The sequence below is a fragment of the Herpailurus yagouaroundi genome, unplaced genomic scaffold (genome assembly GCF_014898765.1).
Source record: "Herpailurus yagouaroundi ecotype Mexico unplaced genomic scaffold, PumYag 186, whole genome shotgun sequence".
Classification (NCBI taxonomy): Eukaryota; Metazoa; Chordata; class Mammalia; order Carnivora; family Felidae; genus Herpailurus; species Herpailurus yagouaroundi.
In genome coordinates this window covers 16,163,969-16,190,358 of record NW_024412417.1, presented here as the reverse complement: position 1 = coordinate 16,190,358, position 26,390 = coordinate 16,163,969, and the positions used below count along the sequence as shown (strand labels likewise).

Genomic DNA, 26,390 nt, shown 5'->3' with positions numbered 1-26,390 from the left:
GAGGGGCAGAGAGAGAGGGAGACACAGAATCGGAAACAGGCTCCAGGCTCTGAGCCATCAGCCCAGAGCCCGACGCGGGGCTCGAACTCACAGACCGCAAGATCGTGACCTGGCTGAAGTCGGACGCTTAACCGACTGCGCCACCCAGGCGCCCCAAGTTTTTTAAAATTCAGAAGAGTTGGGGTGCCTGGGTGGCTCAGTCGGTTAAGTGTCCGACTTTGGCTCAGGTCACGATCTCGAGGTCCGTGCGTTTGAGCCCCGCGTCAGGTTCTGGGCTGATGGCTCACAGCCTGGAGCCTGTTTCTGATTCTGTGTCTCCCTCTCTCTCTGCCCCTCCCCTGTTCATGCTCTGTCTCTCTCTGTCTCAAAAATAAATAAACGTTAAAAAAATTTTTTTTAAATAAAAAAAAAATAGAACATTTAAAAAAAAAATTCAGAAGAGTTGAACTTCAAAAAAAAATCCAAAGCCTTTTCAGTCCATAAAATGTAAAAGAAATTTTATTCTGACAATTCAACAAGCTATCAGGAATCAATAAGGGAAAGACAAAGAACCTAGTATATACTACTAGGTGGGAAAGTATATGGAAGGCAATTAACAGATGAAAACATGCATAATAAAAATTGAAAAATATGTTCAATATCACCAGGAATCAGGAAGATATACATTTTAAAGATGTGAAACACACTCTTCAGATTGGCAAAAATTAAATTCTGAGGCTACCAAGCATTGGAAAACATGTAGGGAAATGGAAACTCTCACACGCTATTAGTGGAAGTATAAATTAGTCACTATTAGATAGTAATATTCAATATCTAGTAAAGTTGAAGATATATGTATTTTAATCTTAGAAATTCTACTAGGACATAGAAAAACCCTAGCACTTATGCACAAAGAGACAAATAGAGAAATGAGCATAAATATTTGCAATAGTAGAGATTTATAATAAACAAGTTCATAAATATGAGACTATAAATAAGATGCCATGTATTTATACAAAGGCATATTATAAAGCAGTATAAACGAATGGAACAGAGATACATGTTTCACCATGGAAAAATGTGAAACACCGTATCAAATTAAAAAGACAGATGGATAGATAGATATACATATCATAGTACCATTTACACATGCATTTTAAGTTGAAAAAGTGGGGCGCCTGGGTGGCTCAGTTGGTTAAGCATCCAACTTTGACTCAGGTCATGATCTCACAGTTTGTGCGTTCGAGCCCCTCATTGGGCTCTGTGCTGACAGGTAGGAGCCTGGAGCCTGCTTCTGATTCTGTGTCTCCTCTCTCTGCTCCTCCCCTGCTTGTGCTCTGTCTCTCTCTCAAAAACAAATAAACTTAAAAAAATTTGTTTAAATGGTGAAAAAGTAATATTATATATCTTTATAGCCCTATGCCATGTCATAAATATGCATAAATGGCATGGGAATGATATGTAATAAATTAAAATGAGTAATTAACTGGGGGTTATTTCTTAGGTGGAAGGCATCTATATGGATATTCATTATATTATAATCCATGTGTTTTGTAATTCATACATGACTGAAATATTTAATATAAAATGGGAATAATAATAATACTTTGGTAATAGTATTGTTTGGGAATTAAGTGAGGTAATACAAATAACTTTGGTAAAATAATAAAAAGTTGATGGGGCACTGATGACTTTTTTTTCTTTTTTTAAAATTTTTTCTTAGTGTTCATTTGTTCTTGAGAGAGAGACAGAGCATGAGACGGGGAGGGGCAGAGAGAGAGAGAGGGAGACACAGAATCCGAAGCAGGCTCCAGGCTCTGAGCTGTCAGCACAGAGCCTGACGTGAGGCTCAAAGCCATGAACTGCAAGATCATGACCTGAGCCAAAGTTGGACACCTAACCGACTAAGCCACCCAGGCACCCGATGATTTTTCTATAAAATCACAACAGCTAGAAGTAATGAAAAAATACATTATGACAATATCTAGCAATATCAATAATGGAAACATTAAAAATGTAATGGATGAGACCCATGCTAAAACTGATTCTATTAGAAGGATAGACAAACACCAATTCAAATAAATAAAAAGATAAATTGGGTCCCTAGATAAGAAGGTTCAAATTTGTAAAGATGTTACTCCTTTAAAAATCAATTTATATGTTAATCATATCATAAAAAATTTAAAGGTAAATTGCTAACAGGGAAGTATATTTTCAAACAATTGTGGCATAGTGATAATACTTGAATAAGAACTCTTCCTCTTTTTGTTAATTTTGTGAGAGACAGGGAGAGAGAGAGAGAGAGCAGGGAAGGGGCAGAGAGAGGGAGAGAATCCCAAGCATGGCCTGAAACAGGGCTGGGACTCACAAATTGTGAGATCATGACATGAGCCAATATCAAAAGTCAGATGCTTAACTAACTGAGCCACCCAGGTGCCCTGAGTAACAACTCTTTTTAACCAATAAGAAAAAATAAGACTGCAGAATTTTAAAATAGCAAAAGAAATGAGCTGATAATTTACAGTGATGAAATATAGATAGCCAGTCAACACACAGAAAATGCTCAATTGTACTAGTAATCTGAATTACAATATTAAAAAAGCAGTTTCACTTTATTAAATTAGCAGACACTTTTTAAATAATCTAGTAATATTGATGTAGGCAAAATTTCCATAATAGTGGCAAGAAAAAGTCAGGGGATTCTTCCAGAAATAAACAATTATAAACATGGGCAAAAATACTAAAAAACTATCATTTGAAAGTACCGGACAACATCAAGTCGCAGGCAAAAACTTGAGAAATATTTATTCTAGAAAGAGTGCCACTGCAATGCGCAAGAACTCCAACTTTGTGGCTTTCTAACCTAGGGAAGCTCCACTATTAACACTAAGTGAGATGGTAAGAAACCACAACCTTAATAACTTGAAGTGGCGAATAACTTGAGTTCAGATCCAATAGAAGACTTGGAAATTATATACTCCAAAATCCGAACATAAATTGCCCCAATCCTGCAAGATTTCTAAATTAGTGTTTCAAGATTAAAAAATAAATAACAGTATACAATAATGATAGTATAATATAAAATAACATATTTGAAGAATACTTAACCTAAAATAATGCCATGTGGAAATTCTAAGATTCAAAATTATATGTAATTTAATTACATATGTGTGCTCATTTTAACAGGGAGAAAAAAAAGGAAACAGAGGAAAAGAGAAAGAAAAGAAGGATTTATATCTTTCTTTTGTTAGCTGTTTTCTTTGTTGTCTTCTTTGTTTCTTGCTCCAAGAGGGCACAGATTTTTTTTTTAAGTTTATTTATTTATTTTGAGAGACAGAGAAAGAGAAAGAGAGAAGGAGCAGGGGAAGGGCAGAAAGAGAGGGGTGAGAGAATCCCAAGCAGGCTCTGCACTGTCAGCAGCGTCCTACATAGGGGTTGAGATCGCAAAATGTGAGATCATGACCTGAGCCAAAATCAAGACTCAGATGCTTAACCAACGGAGCCACCTAGGTGCCCCAAGAGCACAGATATTTTTAAGAGAATTCACTTCCAAATCTTCATTTCCTTTATTTTTTTTTAATTATTATTTTTTAATGCTTATTTATTTTTGAGAAACAGAAACAGACAGCATGAGTGGGAGAAGGGCAGAGAGAGAGAGAGGGAGACCCAGAATATGACGCAGGCTCCAGGCTCTGAGCTGTCAGCACAGAGCCTGATGCGGGGCTCAAACTCACGAGCTGTGAGATCATGACCCGACCTGAAGTCAGACGCTCAACCGACTGAGCCACCCAGGTGCCCCAATCTTCATTTCCTTTAATGTGTATTCTCTCATAACACAGGTCTGTCTTAAAATAAGTTGAGATATATTTTAGATTCTTTTCCTACTACTACTTTCACTGTTAAAGAAGGTCTTCATGACTTTTTTTTTTTTTTTTTTTTTTTTTTTTTGTTATTTTTTAAAATTTTAAAATATTTTTTTTTTTTTTTTTTTTTTTTTTTTTAGTGGATGATGGTAGGTATCAAACTGCTATTAAATTTAGATTCTATGACGTCCAATAAACCATAGTTCTGTTTTAAAATGTCAATACTTGGTACTTGTCAGAAATTAAGCGTTTTCAAGCTACTTTCACATGATGAAAGATGCCTGATGTGAACCTAAAAATGCTCTCACTGTGTTTCAAATTTTATTTTAAAGTATGTGAACCAAAAACATGAAGCCCATTGCCTAAAGAATCTTGTCAAACAAAAACCTTTAGTGAGTAGTGTGGATTTTACTGAAGATCATATAGGGAAAACAACTCAGCAGACCATTTAAAAATGTTTTACTCGGGGCGCCTGGGTGGCGCAGTCGGTTAAGCGTCCGACTTCAGCCAGGTCACGATCTCGCGGTCCGTGAGTTCGAGCCCCGTGTCAGGCTCTGGGCTGATGGCTCGGAGCCTGGAGCCTGTTTCCGATTCTGTGTCTCCCTCTCTCTCTGCCCCTCCCCCGGTCATGCTCTGTCTCTCTCTGTCCCAAAAATAAATAAACGTGGAAAAAAAAAATTAAAAAAAAAAATGTTTCACTAGACATTTCTGTTCTCCCAGAACTTTTAGAGTGCATGGCCCCTGGAGTTTTGAATTTGCTTTCTCCTGTTCTTTCCTACTTACAGATTTACAGGCTCTTTTCTCTGCTCTTAGGTACTGCCCCAGCGTCTCTCTCTAGACTTTTGTACCTAAATTTACATCTGTGTTTCATGCTACAGAACACTAGTGCATCCTTTCCAGAAACTATCTTTGTTTACTTGAGCCTGATTTTGGGCTGTTCCTTTGTAAACATTACAGGAGCCTTTGTAAATACATACATATGACCAGTAGAGAGTTCTCCAAAATTTTAATGTTTATGGGGAATTTTCATTTTCTTCTTTGTGTTTTTCTGTGTTTTTCCCCCAAATTTCCACAAGCACCTTGTTACTTTATAATAAAAAAAGAAGTTATGAGAAATTGAGACATAAAAACTAAAAGAAATGGAATAAAGATTTATGGGAGCTAAAAAATGATAAAGAAAGCTTCACACGTCAATGGCAAAGGGATGGATTATTTTTTAAATGCTACTGGGAAAATTTAGAAAACAAAAGTTTTTGATCCTCACTTCATATTACGTTTGATAAATTTCAAGTAAAGAATTCAATGTAACAAATAAAACAATATTTTTAAAAACCTAAAGGAAAATAAGGTTAATGTTTAACAGTGAGAGGACATTCTGGGTATAAAATGGTTGATGAAATCACAAGGAAATACACTATAGCAGAGATACTCAAAGTTTCAGCAGATCAATTGATTCCATAAAAATTATAAAATGCTGTTGGTGGTAATATAACTTAAATCACCAGATTCTGTAGTTAGATGGCATTTATGGCGTATCTAAAAAGTTGCTGCACATAAGACAAATATATTGTTAACTTTAAATGCTTTAAAAGTTTGGAAGTTGAAGAAAACAATCAAACATATTATTTGGAAAACAAACACAGTTTAAAAACATATTTATTTCCTGTTTTCCCAATTTTGAGGATGCCCATTTTAGTTCACATGTAAGAAAACTAAGTCTTAGAGTGGCCCGTTTTCATAGAGTGATGCAGTCCTCCAGGTAGGGCCCTTCTAATCCACGGCTCTCTGTCGTTAAGACCTTTGTTCAGCAAATTACACAATTGTCTGCCTAGTACTGTTCCAAAACCAATGGTCAGAGAGTGGGGAAATTGAGCAAAGAGGAGCCTGAGCAAAAAGGAACTAAACAAATTGTATCCTACACTCCAACTTCAGTCGGAGCCTCATTCCTTTTGCTTGTTAAATATATAGGGGTACCAAGTCAGATTCTGTTCGATGAGTTTGCTGTTACAAATGCACACAAGTTTGAGAAATGTGTACTTCTGTAAACATTCATATGCCAGTTATGACCATTTCTTTAAAAATTATGTTTAAATTCACTAAACCAGAAGATATCTTTCTATCTTTGCAATTTGATGTGAATCAGGAAGTACAAAACAATAATTGTATCCCCAATTAGGTATTCAACAAATAAACAACAAAAATTTCTTATGCTTGCAGAGTTCCAGAAGGCCTTCCCAATAAAATCATTTAGCCTTTGTTGAATTTTGCCAATGAGAATGTAAATTCCGTAGAGATTATTTTTTCCAGTAGTAGTTTCTACTGCAACCTAACCTTGGCTTCTCACAGAGGAAATTGATGTATGCTGAGCATTTAAACAAATAAGTAAAAGATTTGTCTGTAGTAGGTTTCAATATTTCTCTTGTAAGTGATAAGCCTACCTCTGTAGTATTCCATTTAAAAGTATAGGTTTTCCATGGGGCACCTGCGTGGCTCAGTCGGGTAAGTGTCCGACTTCGGCTTACGTCATGATCTCACAGTTCATGGGTCTGAGCCCCGTGTAGGGCTCTGTGCTGACAGCTCAAAGCCTGGAGCCTGCTTCGGATTCTGTGCCTCCCTCTTTCTCTGCCCCTCCCAGGCTCACACTTTGTCTCTCAACGATAAATAAATGTCAAAACAAAACAAAAAAAGCAAAAAAAAAAAAACCCACCCCAAAACGACTAGTTTTCCAAAAGTCAAGGTTATTGATGGGAAGTGACTCTTTCTTTTTTTTTTTGGGGGGGGGGGACAGAGGGAGAATTGACTATTTCAATATAATACATTTATATAATTTTTTTAATATTGTAACATATAGCACAAACAGAAGTTAATCTAAGTAGTGCAAAATTGTTTCAGCAGAGAGTGTACCCGAATTTGTCATTTTGGGGCATAGAATCTTAACTCAGGGTAGTCACTGTTTAGGTGTGTGTATTTAAATAACTCTGGATTCTTTACCTTGGACAAGAGGTGTGTTAATATATGAGTGGCTAAAAGTGAGTATGAGGATGTATGAAGGTAAGATTCATATAGCTCTTACTACGTGCCAAGTATTTTAGGCCATTCATAGGTAATCATTACAGCAGCATTAAGAGGAAGGTATCATTCTTATCTCCTGTTGAAAGATAAAGACACTAATTCAAGTGAAGGTCCCTAGCTTCTCAAGTTCACATAGTTATTTAAAAGTCAAGATTTAAAACCACTAGCCAAACTCTAGTTCAGTCCATTAAGTATTTTAATTCACTGTCTCAAATGAACATGGACATTTGAACAATAGGGATAGTTTGACTTTTATTTAGGAATTTATAAAGTACATAAAGATATTCTGATATCAAAATCCTGAACTTAGCCAAAGAAATCTTGAGCAAGAACAAAGCTAGAGACCTTACATTTCCTTACTTCAAAATATATTACAGGGGGCGCCTGGGTGGGTCAGTGGGTTGGGCGTCCGACTTTGGCTCAGATCATGATCTCTCAGTTTGTGAGTTGGAGCCCCACCTCAGACTCTGAGCTGACAGATCAGAGCCTGAGCCTGCTTCAGATTCTGTGTCTCCCTCTCTCTCTGCCCCTCCCCTGCTAACGGTCTGTCCCTTTCTGTCTCTCAATAATAAATAAATGTTAAAAAAAATAAAAAATAAAAAATAAACATATTAGAAAGCTTCAGCAATCAAAATAGTATGGTCCTGCCGTAAGAACAGATACATAGGTCAATGGAACAGAATCAAGAGACCGGAAAAAAACCTCTGCATATGCTGTCAACTAATCTTCAAATGAAGGCACCACGAATACAAAACAAGGAAAAGATAGTCTTCATGTGCTGGGAAAACTAGATATTCACATGCAAAAGAATGAGATTGGACCCCTCAATCACATCATACACAAAATTCAACTCAAATGGATTAGAAATTTAAATGTAAGATCTGAAACTATAAAACTTCTAGAAGAAAACATGGTGGAAAAATCCTTGGTATTGGTGTTGGCAATGACTTTTTGAATCTGACATCAAAAGCAAAAAAAGCAAAAATAAACAAGTGGGACTACATTAAACATAAAAGTTTCCACACCACAAAAGGAACCATCAGCCAAATGAAAAGATAACTGGTGGTTGGGAGAAAATATTTGCAAACCACCTATCTGATAAGGAGCTAATATCCAAAATATATAAAGGAACTCCTCTAACTCAATAGCCAAAAAAAAAAAAACCTTCATATTTGCTATTCCTCAGTTTAAAAAAGTGAGCAAAAGATCTGAACAGACATTTCTGCAAAGTTGACATACAAACGGTCAACAGGTACTTGAGGAAGTACTCAACATCACCAATCATCAGTGAAACGCAAACCCAGATCACAATGGGATATTACCTCATACCTGTTAGGATGGCTGTTACTAAAATTAACTTGGAGGAAAGGATGATCACTGTTGATAGCCAAATTAATCACCTGGAACATCAAAAGGAGGATTAGTGTTAGAAGAAAAAAGTCAAAGGGGCACCTGGGTAGCTCAGTTGGTTAAGCCTCCAGCTTCGGCTCACGTCATGATCTCAGAGTTTGTAGGTTCGAGCCCCTTGTCGGGCTCTGTGCTGACAGCTCAGAGTATGGAGCCTGTTTCCAATTCTGTGTCTCCCTTTCTGTCCCTCCCCCACTCACGCTCTGTGTCTCTCTCTCAAAAATAAATAAATATTAAAAAAAAGAGAAGAGAAAACGTAAAAAGGGCTTACTGACTGTGTTATAGGCATATTACATGAAAAAAAAGACACACATATATCCTGGAAAAAACTTTGAAATCCAAGAAAAAGGGAAAAATCTTGTAAACAACAAGTAATCCATAAATGAAAAGCATCACTTTTCATCTGCAACATTTAAAGCTAGAAGACAGTAGAATAACATCTCCTAGTACTGGGAAGAACGACTGAACCCACCCAAGCCATTACTTAGCTGTAAGAGTAAAAGAAAGTTCAGAGTCCCAAATATACTGTGAAGTACGCTTTCCAGGGAAAATAATGACAAAATATTAACAAACTAACCAAAACACACAAACAAACAAACAAACAAACAAGCAAAACACCAGAACCAAAACCGCATAACGAAAGCAACTGGGAAGAAATAGAGGTGATCAACAAAGAGCTATAAATACATAGTTAATCTAAGTGTCTGGGAATGGTCCACATGGATTAGTCGCTCTATACTGGAAGGGAATTTCTGATAATAACCTAGAGATGCGAGCATTACATTTCCTGAAATAAAATACTGATGTGAGGGTGAAGGCAGAGAGAGGAAAGGAGTCAAAAGATTCCAAAGTTCTCACTTTGGGCGAGGATGGGGGTAGAGGAGGAAAAAGAGAACGGAAGTGCAATCTTACAGTAGTGTCACTTGAGAGCTTTGCTGAATTCCTTGCTACTTGCTGTCTGATACTGTTAATGACTGGACATTTCAGCTGTTTCTCAGAAGGCTACTGAAGAATCACTTCATAACCGATAGCGCATGGATCACAACACTAGAAACTACTATTAGACCATTTGCTTCACCATTTTCTCCACGTCTGGAAAGCACCTTGAAAACTTTAAGAAAATGAAGAGCTGTTTTATTCAGCAAATCATTAAGCGGTGACAAAGCCTTCTTATATTCAATGGGTTTTTCCTAAATGCTTTGTTTCTTTTGGCAGTTACCAACGTTGCTATTATTGGTGGTGTTTAACTGCGTGACCTCCACGCTCTTAACAGCTTCTTTCCAGCTGTGGGAAGGCTGGGACCACAGCAGCCCAAGGAAAGTACCTGTTGTTATCTTTCCGTGCTGGAGAGCGTCAGGTAGCACCAATTCTCACCATCCTTAGCCTTCCTGCTCCGATCTGTGTTCTTCGGGGTTCTAGCGCTTCTGCCCTGTGTATGTGTTTCTCTCTGCTAACTATTTTGAATCCTTGCCTCCGCTATAACTGTGTAGGCATGCACCGTCTCTGCAATAACTCTTGGCTCCTGACTCTTTTTCCTCATCACTGTATCCCCTACATACCGTCAAGACTGTGGCCCTGGCTCAGTGCCTCAGGCTCCTTTTTGCCCTGAAAGTGGGTTCAGACAAATCGTGACTATTACCAAATAGCATCAACAACTTTATCAAAGCTCTCTAGAGCATCTTTTCCCCTGAGGGATTACTTTCTCAAGTGGAATCTTGAAAACGGCATGTTTCTTATTAGAGAAGTCCAGGGGGGCACGAGGCCCAGGATTCACCCTGTTAATCATCTGAAGACCTTCAGGAGAATATTCTCCAAACATAAACCCTGTGTGTCTTACCTTCACTTCTAGTTTATTTAACGATATTCTTTAAGTAGGATAATTTTTATTCTTACATAAATTTAAGTTAAAATAAGTTAAAAAATAAAAATGTAGCTGTGAAAGTAGGATGGGCCACAACTCCAGATGGAAGGGCGGCTCTTAGAGCTAAGGGAGGAAGATTGAAGACATCAAAATAGAACCTAGAGAAGTGGTCTGGGGCTGGCCGTCCAGGTTCCAAGACCTCGAATACCAGAAAGGAAGAAGATGGTGAGAGCAGTGAGATGCAGCTGGGCCTTCTTCTAATTATCCATTCAACATCTGGAGGAGACAGTTGGGAAGTGAACATTGCATAAAAGAGAAGAAGGAAGACAGGAAATTGGAGGCCAGGGAATCTGAGATCAACAGGCAGATAATGAAGGTGCAGGATCTGTAGACTCACAGAGACTCTCCACCACAAATACTGAGGAAAGGTTTCTGGAGACACAGAGGAGGCCGAAGCGGTGTGAACGCACATGCTGGGGGGGCGGGGGTGGGTTGATGAAACGGGACCCTGTGGTCTAAGATTCAGGCAGCGTAGTTGTTTGGGAAAGAAAGGGCTGAGCACAAAGAAGCAGTCGGAAACCAAGGTGAAAAACAGAGAATTGGAGAAAGGAAGTTAAGGCCGGACAACTGAAGTGACAATTGAGGGACAAGAAAGGGTCATGGAAGGGCTACAGCGAGGTAAGCCAGGGACCTTAAAACATACAGGGAAGAGGGAGCAGACAGCAGAGGACAGTCGAATGAGGCACGTACAGGTTTGGGAGACCGTGAACTGGACTGTCTGTGAATGCTGAGGCTCCAGTCAGCACCCCACAAGTGAGGTGGGAGCAGCATCTTGGCACTAAGAAAAATATTCGTATGAATCCCCAGAGGTGTTTCTTCTCCTGTACCTTGGCAACCCCTGAACAAAATCTCTGGGTCAACATGGAGCTTTCATATGCATTCAGATGCACAACGTAGTTGGACTTATGGGGGAAAGGGTCAACCCTGCTCACCATATTTATGTCGTCTTGTATTTTATCCAGTTGGCTGATAGGGAAGCACAAACTTTGTGAAAAGGAAGAAAGCTGCTCTTAGGAAGAGAAACCAGCACTGCATTTGGTTGAATGGTCCTCCTCCAGGGAAGGATTATATAATGCCACCAAGAGAGAATGATGGCAAATTACCAGATGGTCTAAAATATACTGTACTCAGGAATTTTGTATTCCTTAGCCAGATGCAGCTACAGGGTATACAGAGGTGTTCATCTGTGCTTAAACCTCTCATAGCTAGGCTATCCTGAGAACTTTCTGGTCATTCACACATCTGGGAACTACAAATCTGATTCGAGAAAGCTTTTGCAAAAAATATGTATCATTACCACAGGTCCTTCCATGGGGGTGGCTTAGTGGTGAAGCAGTTTTCTCTCATCTTCTCTCGTTGGCTTTGTGATGCTGGGCTGATACTCTGCAAATTACATTTCTCCTTTGCCATCTGGCTCCCTGTTATGCTTGGCCAATTGTTGGGCACCAGGGAGAAGCAAAAAGACAGGAGAGGGAAGAAAGAACTTGCTCTTTTCTATTTGCTGGCTATTCCTGTGTCTGTCATTCACCACTGGCTCTTCCCTCCGATTCTAGAAACAGTTTCTTCCACTTTTAGGATTCTTCTGGCATTCTCAGAATAAAAATGAATCAGCCTCACTGATTCTAAAATGTGAGCACAAGCTGAATAGTGTCCATCCCTCAGAAGTCTAGGTCTCAGCTCTGGTGGATCCCTGAGACACCTCCTGTAGGTTTCTAGGTTCTAAAAATCCCCCCCCATCTCCCTTTGTTCAGAGTGGGCAAGCCTAGGGTTAGGGCTGCTTCCTAAGCTTACTGTATCTTGTCGCTCCAAGTTCCCATTTTGAGTTGCCAGTCCTCTAATACCTAACCAATATTTAACCTTCAACAATTTAATCTCTAATTGATTCACCAATTTCTTATATTATCTGAATTTAAAAACTAGTGTGATTCTTGTGATTGAATTCTGAGTAATTTAGAGAGGTAAAGGTCTTCTGCAGTGAATTATATGGAAACCTTCTTAAAATTCTCTTGTAGGTCTACCTCTTTCCAAGTGATTCTTCTCCTTGTGGTTGTTAAGGACCAGTCCATTCATTGCCATCCAGCTATCCTGGCTCATGGTCCACTTTGCAGAGCTGTTTCCCTACTTCCAACCCACCACACTCACATATGTATTTCAAAAACACAACTGTATGACTCTTTCCCTTGGGAAAGCCATGTAAGAGGTATTGTCTGTCTCTCCCTCTGAATGTTTATCCCCTCTTTCTCAAAAATCAGCCACCATGGAATTCTGTTGGAAAAGCAAAATTGTCACCTTGTTAAATCTTTTTGCTCAGTTAAATCTTCCTGGTCTTTAATAAAGAGAAGTATAATGTATACTGTGTCACCAGAGGTCTTCCTGTTTGTGCTGCTATTTTTTCTTTTCCTTGAGCAAACAGGATTCCTCTGGAAGAGCTATTGTACTTAATCCAGTCCATTAACACCTCTTTCAGCAAAGTATGAGAAAACACATCAGATTTAGGATTGAATCTCTGTCCCATAAATTCTGTTTCCTGTGAGATGCTATCACTAAACAAGTCTCTTTTTTCCCCAGTCTTATTGATATATCTATATTTATATCTGTATACATACTATATATTATATATATACTTGTACAACCTATATATTACATATATTATTGATATCTATATCTAATATAGATATAATTTTAGGACCTATATATAACATATATTATTGATATCTGTATCTATAATATATAATAAATAAATATATACTATATAATAAAATCAGTAATATATATTATAAAATCAGTAACATGTATATATATATTGTACAACATGATTATTTGATACACGTATATATTGTGAAGTGATTACCATAAAATGTTAGTTAACACCTATATTCCCTCACATAATTACTATTTTTTTGCATGTAGTGATAACATTTAGGTTCTATTCTCTTAACAACTTTAAAGTATATAATATGGTATTATTAATTAGATCCCCAGAACTTATTCATCTAGCCAGAGTTTATACCCTTTGACCAACATCTCTCCATTTCTCCCATCCCTCAGCCCCTGGCAACCACCACTCTATATTTCTATGAGTTCAGGTTTTTAGCTTCCACACATAGGTAAGAACATACAGTATTTATCTCTCTCTTTCTGACACATTTCACTTAGCATCATACTCTCAAGGTCCATATTGTTGCAAAAGGCAAGATTTCCTTCTTTATGATTGAATAGTATTCTATATACATACAAATTGAATGATGCAATGTACACTGGGGTGCAGATATTTCAAGAATATGATTTTATTTCCTTTGGAAGTATACCCAGAAATGGAATTTCTGGATCATATGGTAGTTCTATTTTTATTTTTTTGAGTAACCTCCATACTGTTTGCACGATAGCTGCACCAATTTATATCCCCACCAACAGTGCACAAGAGTTCCCTTTACTCTACATCCTTGCCAGCGCTTGTTATCTCCTCTCTTTCTGATAATAGCCATTCTAACAGGTGTGAAGTGAAATCTTATTGTGGTTTTAATTTGTATTTTTCTGACAATTAGTGATATTGAGCAATTTTTTATGTATCTGTGGCCTTTTGTATATCTTCTTCGGAAAAATGTCTTTCAGGTACTCTGATCATTTTTTAATTTTTTTTTTTTTTTTTTTTTTTGCTATTTAACTGTTTGAGTTCCTTATATACTTTGTTTATTTTTTAATGTTTATTCATTTTTGATGGAGAGAGAGCACAAGTGAGGGAGGGGCAGAGAGAGAGAGAGAGAATCTGAAGAAGGCTCCAGGCTCCGAGCTGTCAGCACAGAGCAGGGCTTGAACCCACGAACAGTAAGATCATGACCTGAGCTGAAGTCAGACACTTAACTGACTGAGCCACCCAAGTGCCCTGAGTTCCTTATACACTTTAGATATTACCCCTTATAACATAGATGGTTTGCAGATATTTTCTCCCATTCTCTAGGTGGCTTTTTTCATTTTACTAATTGTTTTTGTTCTCTGTGGGGTTGGTTGTGTGTGTGTGTGTGTGTGTGTGTGTGTGTGTGTGTGTGTGTGCAGAAACTTTTTAGTTTGATAAAGTCCAGCTTATTTTTACTTCTGTTGTTTGTGCTTTTGGTGTTGAATCCATAAAAAAATTGTTGCTAGGACTAATGTTAGAGAGCTTTACTTTATGTTTTCTTTTAGTAGTTTTATAGTTCAGGTCTTACATTTAAGTATTTGATCAATTTTGAGTTGAATTTTGTATATGGTACAATGTAAGGGCCCAACTACATTTTTTTGCGTATGATTGTTCAGTTTCCTCAACACTATTTTTGGAAGAGACTAACATTTCTCCACTGAGTATTTTTGGCTTCCATTTCAAGTATTAGTTGGCCTTATATGTAAGGGTTTTATTTCTGGGCTCTTGATTCTGTTCCATTGGTCTGTGTTTCTGTTTCTATGTAGTACCATATGATTTAGATTACTATTGCTTTGTAGAATAGCTTGAAATTGGAATGGTGCTACTTCTAGCTTTGTTCTTCCTTCAGAGGATTGCTTTGGTTATTCAGTTTTTTAAGGTTCCATTTGAACCTTAGAAATATTTTTTTCTATTGTTGTCAAAAAATGACATTGGAATCTTAATAGGGATTGTTTTACATCTATAAGATGGCTTTAGGTAGTATATACATATTAACATATTAATTTTTCCAACTTGTGAACACAGGTATCTTTCTACTTATTTGTGTCTTCTTAAATTTTTTTCATCAATGTCATATAATTTTCAATGTAGAGCTGTTTCACCTCTTGGGTCAAATGTATTTTTTAAAATTTTTTTAATGTTTATTTATTTTTGAGAGAGAGAGGGAGAGGGAGAGGGAGAGAGAGAGACAGAGAGAGAGAGAGAGAGAGAGAGAAAGAAAGAAAGAAAGAAAGAAAGAAAGAAAGAAAGAAAGAAAGATGGAAGGAAAGAAAGAAACCACAAGCAGGGGAGGGGCAGAGAGAGAGGGAGACAAAGAATCCAAAGCAGGCTCCAGGCTCTGAGCTGTCAGCACAGAGCCAGACACAGGGCTCAAATTCATGAACTGTGAGATCATGACCTGAGCAGAAGTCAGACACTTAACCAACTGAGCTACCCAGGCATCCCCAAATGTATTGTTTTTGATGCTACTGTAAATGAGATTGTTTTCGTTATTTTTCTCAGATAATCCATTATTATTATTATATAAAATTCTATTAATTGTTCTATGTTGAGTTTGTATCCTGCAACTCTACTGAATTTTTAAAATTAGATCTAACAGTATTTGAGTGGGACTTTAGTACTTTCTCTATATAAAAACATGTTGCCTATATACAAAATCAGTTTTGCTTCTTTTTTTCTGAATTGGATACCTTTTATTTCTTTTTCATACTTGATTGTTCTAAGACTTCCAGTATTATGTCGAATTAGAAATGGCGAAGTAGGCACCATTGTCTTGTTTCTGATCTTAGTAGAGAAGCTTTCAACCTTTCACTGTTGAGTCTGATATTAACAGTGAGCTTTACACAGTTGACCTTTATTATGTTGAGGCACATCCCTTCTAGACCAACTTGGCTGAGAATTTTTATCATGAAAGGAGACTGAATTTTGTCAAATGCTTGTTGTGCATTTATTGAGATTATAATATAATTTTTATCTTTTATTCTATTAATGTGGTGTATCACATTTATTGATTTGCATATGTTGAACCATCCTTGCACCCAGGGATAAATCCCACAGGATCATGGTGCATGATGCTTTTAATATTCTGTTGAATTCGGTTTGCTAATATACTGGTGACAGTTTTTACACCTATATTTACAAAGATACTGGTCTATTTTTTTTTTTCTTGTAGTGGCCTTATCTGGCTTTAGAATCAGGGTGATGCTGGCTTTGTAAAATGAGTTTAGAAATGTTCCCTCCTCTTCATTTTTGGGGGCAGGGGCGGGAATAGTTGGAAAAGAATTGTATTATTATTCTTTAAATGTTTTATATAATTCACCAGTGAAATTATCTGGTCTTGGCCCTTTTTTCTCTTGGGAAGTTTTTGATTGTTGATTCAATCTCCTTACTTGTTAGATTTTTCAATCTCCTTACTTGCTCAGATTTTCTATTTCTTCATGATTCAGTCTTGGCAGGTTATATGTTTCTAGGAATTTATCCATTTCTTCTATGTTTTCTAATTTGTCGGTGTGTAATTATTTGCAGTAGTCTCTTAGGATCCTTTATTTCTGTAGTATCAGTTAAAATGTTTCCTCTTTCATGTGTAATTTTATTTATTTGAGTATTTTTTCTTAGTTTAGCTAAAGGTTTGCCAATTTTATCTTTTCGAGAAGCTAGCTCTTCAATAAAATACTTCCCAATTTTATTAACCAGCTGCTTCTTGATGTTTGAATACATGGTAAGACAGTCAATCCTACAGATATTAACCCATTGAGTCACTATTGTTTGCTATAAAAATAAATTCCTTGATCAGAAGCAATGTTGAGTGGGACACCATGTCAATAGATAAGGCTACCTTACATGTCCACAAATGACGCTGATGGCAAAAATTTTGCTGGTAGGAAAATTAACTCTATTTTAAGAGTAAACGCCTATTCTGTAATGAAGATGAATCTCTGCAACCTCTATGATAGACAGGGTTCAATGTAATTGATCTGAGATTAGCCGGCTAGTCTACCTAGAAAATGATATTTTATTGGAGATTTAATATTGGTCTGATTTGTGTAGGTTGGTACTCATCTAATGTCATTGTTAGCACATCCCTGGTAAGGGGAAACCCACGTTATTTAGCAAAACAATAATTTACATCCTGTCACCATGGCATTTGGTTCATAAACCCATTTAGTTACCACTGCAGTGAATGGGGAGAATGACTGACTGACATGCATAGCGTGCTCCACCCTGAGCTTTCACACGAGACACAATTATCCCTTTGTGCCCATTCCATGAGAGCCACCCGCAAAACTTTCCTCATATTTCCTTATTACTTCACAATTGGATGAAGCATTAATGTGCAGATTATCATCAGAAGGTTATGATCCACTTTTGATAAGTATAGTATGTATATATGGGGGAGGTAAGGTTGAGAAACCTTTATTCTATTTTTCACTCAAAATCTATGCCATGCTTGTTAATTTTTCGTCAGCTGGATATAAATGGTAAAAGTGGTGTTTTGATCAGTACCGATGGAAGAGCAGCTATGCATGTAACAAGCAAGTGCATCACTATCTGAATAAAATATTTGGCACCTGAATACTAACTCAGGTATTGCTTTATCCAAATTAACAAACAACATATTCCATTGCCTTAATTCAAAATTAAAAACAATAGTGAAAATTGTGAATACAATCAAATGATGCTCACATATTTCTTCTTGTCAATCCAGTCTCCATGACATGAGCAGAAACACAGGGCACTACTATTCCATACGGAAAAAAACTATCTATCAAGTACAAAGGGAAGTAAAGGATAAAACATAAATATTTCATCAAGATTCTACGCTGTTCTAGCAAAATCCATTTTCATTATTTCAAGTAGCTTTGGCAAGTGGAGTATGTCTTCAGTACAGTCAGTATATAAGAGCCTCAACCTGTTATAACTTGATATTAGAAAATATCATGATTTCTAATGTTGAAGATATTCAAATTTTATTAGAAGACTAACTTGCTCTATCATTTAAAGTGAGCTTAAACACACATTTTACTAGTGTCGCATGCGTAAGTGTAATAACAGTTTGATTCTGGAAAGAGAAGTAGTGCAGCTCACACAATCTCATTATCCCACAAAGAGTCAGTCTTAGGCATTTAGGTATTTTCCGACTAGCAATACCATGCCATGGGTTCCAAGAGATGGCCTTACTCTTGGAATGGTCTGCACATTTCAAGGCACAAGGGGGAGGGAACTATTTGGGCAGCTATGTGTAGGGAGATTGAGGTATTTGGGGCTGATCAAAGAAAAATATATGATCATGCAGTGATCGTAGCACACACAAACTTTGGTTGGGCAGCACTTTGACAGGATTGCATGTGGGGAAACTCCCTTGCAGCATGAGACTGTCCAGAGGCTATGGTAATGGGCCCACCATCCAGAAGTGGAAGAAGCAAAGGGAACTTCTGGGGGAGAAAGGACCAGAGAGGGGGCTTACATCACCAAATGCTGGCATATCGTGGAGGAACTAGATCACATATCCGTTGCTGGTGGGAATGCAAAATGGTGCTTGGGGAACTACGGTGAAGGGAACATTTTAAATGCCCAAGATCCATGTTAGTGTAGAGTCTTGGCCATTCAATCTCTCAATTTTGAGATGAGTAGAAACTGCCCCCTCTTCATCAAATGAAAAAAAATTCATGTTTATTTGAGCACCAGGTAAAGGTTTCTAATAAAGTCAGGCTTCTCCAGTTTCTCGATACCATGACCAAAAAATAATATGCATCTATTCTTAACTTATTCCTCAACCAACACAGCAGAGGAGGTGTATCTCCTCTTTTCTAGAGGGAATCTTTCTAGCAATGCTAGAACCTGTCCCTTTCCTGTCTTCTTAGGAGATTTCCTCTATCAATTATGTTCTATCTCTGGTATTTTTAATTTCTCCCTCTCTAATAGCTTTTCCCCTACAAACTATGCTTGCTGGAACCTCTCCCTAAATTTCTTCTCTTTTCTGCCAAGCCCTATAAGAGAATAATTTACTTTCACTGTCACACTTCTCTCATTTTAAATTAACTCCTTAACTCACCACAGTCTGTTTTCTGCCTCCCAACACTCTGCTGAAACTGTTGCCACCAAGGTCACCTATAATCTCTGAGTTGCTAAATGCAACTCTCCGTTCTTATCTTATTTAACATTTAACACTTACTTAACAGCAGAATTTGACCCATTGACCACGGTCTCTTTCTTCAGGCTCTCTTCCCTGGCATTTGTGATCCCTTTCCTCCTGGTTTGTCTCTGCCCTCTTGGTCCTTCCCTTCAAAGGCATCTGTCTCTCCTTTTTTCCCCTTGAATATTGGTGTTTCCCAGAATTATTCATGATACGCTTCTTTTACTCGCCATATTCCACTTGCTTGTCTCGCTCACCCCATGGACTTTGGTTGTCACCTCTGCAGTGATGGTTCCCAAATCTATCTGTCTAGATCAGATGTTTCTTGAACCATAAACCCATATGCCATTTTGATATTACTTAAGCATGTCAGACTAAAATCTCCAAAGTGAATTTATCAACCTCCAAACTGCTCTTCCTGTATTCCTCATTGTACCATTCATGTCACCTCTCCTTCCAAAGATCTTAAAAATGATACAGGACTCTTTTCTCTCTTACCATCAAATCCTGTTGAGACAAACCCCTTAATAGGTTTTGAACATTATATCTTCACTTCTAATAATACTCTTTTAAATTAAGCCATCTTCTCTTTCCCATAGCGTAGTGTTGGGAACTTATTATTCTCATGACAATGAGCCTCTGTGGCAAGTTCCACAGCCAAACTCACAGCTAATTCTGGAAACAAGGGTGGCTCAGAAAAGCAACATTTCAGGGTCCTTCTTTGATGGGACACATTGACCAGCCAAATTGACCTCTGGTTGGCCTAAGCTAGTCTTCAAAGGAACCTCCTCTCAGCCTCTCAAATAAGAAGTGGAGGTATGTATGGTGGGGGGTAGGTGGGTAGAGGGTGGGTAGGAGAGGAGGAAGGAAGGGTTCCTTTCTACCCTAAACATGACTCTTATTTTTACATAGCCCAGAGAAGGGAAACCTTAATTATGTTCCTTTGTATTCCTATTTCTTTTTTCTACTCCAAAATTGAAAAATCTCCAAAATTGAAAAGGGTGGGCTTTTCTTTTCTTATCCTTCTTTTCCCATTCATACACTAAGCTTTAATGGTGGCCAGCGATATCTCCTCTACTCTGGGAGAATTCTATGAGCATGGGTCATGCTGGCTTGGTTGTTAGACAAAGTGGGAAATAAACAATCTGGAAAATTGTCTTTCAAGATAATAACCTGTCTTACTGCTTAATTCTATTTTAACCTTCAAAAGCCGGATACACCTCTCTATCCCTATTTTCTTTACATACACACCGAGAGAGACGGATGCCTTAGGCCAAGAAAGTGAAGGTCATGTACCAAGCAAGGAAAAAAAAAAAAAAAAAAAGGAAAGTCACATTAAAAATTTAAAGTTATTATCCTTGTTAGAAAGGATTTAAACATATAGCATATAGTTTCATATTCCCACTTTTAAGATTGAAATTTTCCATACTATACTTAACTCTAAAAACAGTCTCCTATTTCATGCCCATTATTCAAAATCATCTCCTCTCTCAAATCCCTCCTTAAAACTTCTCTGAAACCTTTTATAAGAAGGGAGCCTGAAGGTCTTTTCTTAAAGACAAGAAAGCAGGTTGAATTTAAATAAAAGACAGAATAAGATAGACCAAGCACATGGGAAGAAAAAAATTAATAAGCTCACCTCTTTCAAGTAGCTTTTCCATTGAGTTTTTACATTTTAACTCCTTGTTTTATTTTTATCTCTAGTGTAGAAATATTCTTCATGGATTGTAATGCTTTTCATTCTGAAATACATCAAATTCATTTCAACCTCTACTAATAATAGTAGTAAATTTAAAATAAAATACCAGTAAATGTCACATTGAATTTCCTTCTTACTCAAATAGAGATAATAATGCCTTTTCCCAGACCTTCTCAAGGAATCTATGAGGATAAAATGGATAAAGTTTTAGGATGATTTAAGCTTATTAGGGAAACAATATGAAGTATAATAATTCCCATCTTTTCAGAGTTCATACTTCCTTGAAGTAGTTTCTAATTCACCGTAGTTGTAGGCTTTTTGGGTTTCTCCCATGTTCAGAGATATTTTATATCTGTATGCAAAATGAAGTAAGATAAATTGTTTAGGTTATAAATAGGTTTATTAAATAGTTAATAGCATGCGAGCAGAAAGTGAAGCAAATGAGTACAAAATTAAAGATTGTATAGTGTTTGAAACATTAATTTTTATTGCAGACAAAATTGTATTTGGGTAAAAATGTAATTTATGCGATATTCCAATTTGTCCTCATTTTAATTTTTAATAAATTTTCTATCCAGAAGTAAATTTTCTACATCACTGACATGGCTTATGGCATAGTTTTTAAGTAAGTCCCAAGCTTCACAGCCGGTTGTCCTGGCTCTAAAGGCTACTAATATCAGGCTATAAAAAGGCAAAGGTGGTTTTCAATTTCAAGTTAGCTAAATCATTTGGACTGAACATGAATTGCATCTTACTTTCTAATGATAGAAAAATACGGACAGTTTGCACAGTGTATTTTAGGATGCATTTATTATGCTGTATCCCGAGGAGTTTTAAGTAACGTAACAAAAATAGATGATGCTCCTTTAACATCTTGACAAATTAAATAACACAATCATCAGTAAAGAATGATGAAATGTACTACACTCAAATGATACTCCAAGTGTCCCTTATAAGCAGACTTATAAGACAAAGTTCTAAAAACCATACATTTTTTGTAAAATCCCCAAACATACATAGCATGAAAATTTCTGTTTTCTCTTTGTCCTCTATTTACCAGGGTTTAAATGCAAGTCAGCAAAGTGAACGTAGACCTGCACCCCCCACCCCCTGTATTAGAGAAACAAATGTTAAAATCTGCTTCTCTTTCCCTGGCTGGTCTCACCTTCAGATAAAAGAACTGAATCGAATGTATACATATTGGCAGCTCCCAGGGTTGTACTTCATTCTGAGCCCCCAGTGTGGAGGAGTATGTATGCAAACCTTTCCAAGTGAGCATGGGGCAGGGTGGGGTGGGGGAGGAGGATGGGGGGGGGGGCTTGTTTGGCAGGATTCAAATCTCTGGTGAATGATTGGCTGCACCTCTGATGAAAATAAAAGTTACAGAAACCCTGACTTATTTAAAAATATATGTCTGGTTTTTCTAACACCAATGTCTTTGTGTCTCCAACTGCTCTGGAAATGTCTCACTTCAAAACTATCAGGGGGCACTGTGGGGCATTCACTTCTCTCTCCCTCGGCAGCAAAATCTCAGTCTGGTGAGTACAAACTGTGTGCACAGTGCCACATGTCATAAGCCGTTTGGGAATGATTGAGCATAGTGAGAATAAAATAGCCATTATTTATACGTTAATTGCCCCCCCCCCCCCGCAAGAAATCTACAAAAGCATGATTTTTTTTGTTTCTTTGTTTGAGAGTGTTTTTGTATTTAATGAGTAATGAGCTCATATGAAAAATTTAAAGAGTTTTTTTTTTATTTATTTAAAAAAAATTTTTTTTTCAACGTTTATTTATTTTTGGGACAGAGAGAGACAGAGCATGAACGGGGGAGGGGCAGAGAGAGAGGGAGACACAGAATCGGAAACAGGCTCCGAGCCATCAGCCCAGAGCCTGACGCGGGGCTCGAACTCACAGACCGCGAGATCGTGACCTGGCTGAAGTCGGACGCTTAACTGACTGCGCCACCCAGGCGCCCCTAAAGAGTTTTATTTAAAACATAATAATATCCATGAAACCTCCCTCACATACTTACTTTCTGTTCTTACCTGCTCTTACTCTCCCTCCCATTTGCTCTCCTATAGACAGTGTGGTCTACTTCACTCAGTACTCTGGAACGTGCTATTCCTTCTGCCTAGCATATTCTTCCTTCACATTACATCATTCAGAGCTCTTGTCAACTGGCACCAATCAGAGAGCTCTTCCCTGACCAGCCTGTCTTTCTCCATTCCTGACATTCTCTTCTTCACAGCATTTGCTACTAATACTGCATTTATATAGCTTTTAGTATATAGTTTCAATTTCTTTTCCTACCACCACTAAAATGTTAAGTTCCATGAGGGCAGGGTCTTTGTCTATTTAATTCGGTACTGCATCCCCTGTGCATATTATAGGTGTTGCATAAACTATTTTCTGATGGATGAATACTTAGGTTTAAAGTACTGGTGAACTGAATTTGGATCATTGAAGAGCTGAGAGTACTGAATAAATGTAAAAACAATAAATGAAATATTATATACATTTTGAAAATGTCTGTAAATATCACAAAAAAGGAAAAAGCCCAGAGATTTTGCCCATAATGCTAGTTTTACATGTATTCTAGGTTTTTTTTTTTTATTATTAGAAAAATTTGGATACGGTACAAGATGAATCTACTTCGTACTGAATTAACTTATTAGAAAAAAATGTTAAAGCAAATATCTAATGCAGCCAGCAAGGACCTTTTAGTTTTGAAATAACATAATTTAAAAATATTTCTGCAAATTAAATTCCTATATTCTTTCCAAAGCCTTGAAATGTTTTCCCATCTAAGCTGCTACAGAGATAATTAGTGATACATTCTGGAGTGAACCTTACCTCGGCTGGTGTGTGGATGCTGTGGAATCATCACTGATACAATGAAGGGGGCTGTTGAATTACAGACATGGAGTTGGCCTGGCAAATGCGGCAAATTAATAATACATCACCAGAAGGCTTGGAAGCCTTTTACTGTGGTTGCTCTGCCCTCCCAGTTCTCCTTCTTTGAAGACATAAACTTAAATATGTATGGGTTAACATTTCAGCAACAAAGACCAGTTTATTCTCTCTGAGGAGAACACCAATACTCAAAAGATTTCCATCAATTCATAGTGCTTACTTGTAGAATGTTTTCTTTATTTCTGTAGCATTTTATCTAAGCTGCTACATTATTGTCTTTCTGGGATATTTATTCTGCAGTCCTCTTTCTCAAAGCCTCTTAGAAAATGCCTTGTTGATGATCATCTGGCCACGATCACTTGACATGCTAAGATTTAAGGGATAGGTTCAAGCAGGTTATCATCAGGCATTCTCTATATTTCAAATGTTCTTACATTTGTCTGTTCAAGGTTATTCAGAAAAAATAATTATGTAATATATTCAGATACATTTCTTATATTTGCAAGAAATATTCTATGTAGAGTGCTACTCACACAGGTGTATCCATACCATATATATAGATTTATATAGTTGACTGCGGATATCAGCAATACCTTTATATTTACATATTTTAAATATGAAGACCCTGTAACCCTAGTAGAGACATTTTTGAAAACCGGAAAAGATGCCCTGAATACCACCACCTTCATATATTATTGTTTGCATGTTATTGTATTTCCTTCCAGTAATCTGATGCATCTTATACTGTGTATCACTATGTACACAATGTTACATCTGGTCTTTAATCACTTAAAATCACAACATAAGCACTTTTTAATGTTTCCTACATAGTCTTTTAACTATCATGTAACTTCTGGAATCATATCGCATCAAATGTACTTCACCTTGCCATTATTGGATATCTAGATAAATTCCAATATCATGCCATTAGAAATACTATGGTTTTAGTATCTTCATCCTTGAAGATTTTATCCTAGATTCTGGATTACTATTTCCTTAGGATAGATCTCCAGATAGGTTATTATTTGGTCACTAGTTAAAACTATTTTTATCAAATTTGATACAATATTACCAAATAACTTTCCAAAATGTAATGACACCAGTAGTGTTTAAGTGCCATTTTCATGATACTTTTGCCATGCTGATTTTTATCATTACTACTTATTTACATACTAATTTAAATTTCTTAGGTGGAAAAAAATTAGTAAGACTGAACATCTTTTCATTTGCTTGGTTTCTAGTTTCTTTGTGTGTGTGACATATCTGGCGTGTTCTTTGAGTGTGCTCTTAAAATTGTCTTATTGACTGCATATACTGTTGTTTCCTTGAATTTCCACATTAAAATCTCTTAATATTCAGTACATAGATACTGAAAGTAAGTTACGATCAATTTCTAGAATCTGTTCATATGGATAAAGATAAAATATATCCCCAGTATTTCTCCAGAATATTTTTAAATTTGTATTTTGATTATTTTATACAAGGAAGCTTAAAATGTTTGTATATTAACATGTTTTCATGCACGAAAATCTTTTCATAATATTTATAACCTTATGTACAAAGTGTCAATGCTTCTCATAAAGTTTCATCTTCTAGTTCCTTGCATTTAAAACACAATTTAATTTTAAATATGTACCTAGAATTTTTTCCGGTGTATGGTGAAGTGAACATTTTTTTAACCATGTTTTAAATCAGTTCTTACAACATAATTCAAGTTTCCCGCCAGTTTGCCTTGCCTCTGTTATCAGCTATTAATTATTTATGAACCAAAATATCTACTTTTGACCTGTCTATTCTATTTCAGTGTTTTTAAATTTCATATTCTAGGACTAGACCTGCAGTCCTTTAACTATTACAACCTATAATAGTTAATCCCTTCTACTTTACATTTCTTTTAAATGTTTTCTTTTATAATTTCTCAAATTATATCTCTCAAATAAAACTTATGGAATCTTTTAAAAATAAAATTTACTTTGTAACAAATGGAATCCAATTGTTCTGTAGAAATAAATTAGATATCTCCAACGATATGTGCTGTTCTTTTATTATGTACCCTTTTATCATGAAACATATTATTCGTACAATGGAGTAGATAGTATATATGTATATTTAAATAATAATAAAAGGAACATAAATACACTCATCAATGTTAGGAAACAGAACAATGCCTTAAATGTCTTCCTTTTTCTCCAGCCAGAGCCCCACGTCAGGCTCTGGCAAAATTGTCACTGAATTCAAGACCTCAGCTAAGATCAAGAGTCAGATGCTTAGGGGCAACTGGGTGGCTCAGTCGGTTGAGCAGGGGGACTGCCAGAAAGTGATGTGTAAGAGACAAGCAAGGATAGTTCTCCAAGCTTCAAAACTGTGCTAGATATCTGCCCCAACTCAGAGACTTCTCCAATTTTCTCCACTCTACTCTCTCCTCAGTATGTTTACCTGAATTGACTTTATTAATGGCTTCCCTTGACTTTGGCTACCAACAGGATGTAGCTAAAGCAAAGCTCCTAGAAGTCTGGAGTGAGGAGAACAGTGAGGTCAGGCTTATTCCCTGACTCCTTCCCTGTGGTGCCACATGGGTTGGTTTGATCTCTGGTTGAAGTCACAGTTCATATCAAGGCAGCTCTCTCTTTAAGACTCTCTCATCCAGGTTCTGGGGACTGTTAACTTTAATGGCATCTATTAGATGATAAGAGTCTTTGTAAAGAGTCCACATCTTTGAAAAGACTTAC

The 26,390-nt window shown here is 36.9% G+C and overlaps 1 long non-coding RNA gene across 1 annotated transcript in view; it reads right to left on the bottom strand.

Moving 5' to 3' along the window:
* LOC121042839 (uncharacterized) overlaps positions 1–20,788 on the bottom strand; it is a 21,747-nt gene extending 959 nt beyond the window's left edge. The window contains exons 1-2 of the long non-coding RNA XR_005796481.1: positions 20,689–20,788; positions 8,244–8,314 (exon numbers count right to left, since the gene is read on the bottom strand). This is a non-coding gene — a long non-coding RNA (uncharacterized LOC121042839). The remainder of the gene's footprint in view (positions 1–8,243; positions 8,315–20,688) is intronic.
* Positions 20,789–26,390: the final 5,602 nt, after the last annotated feature.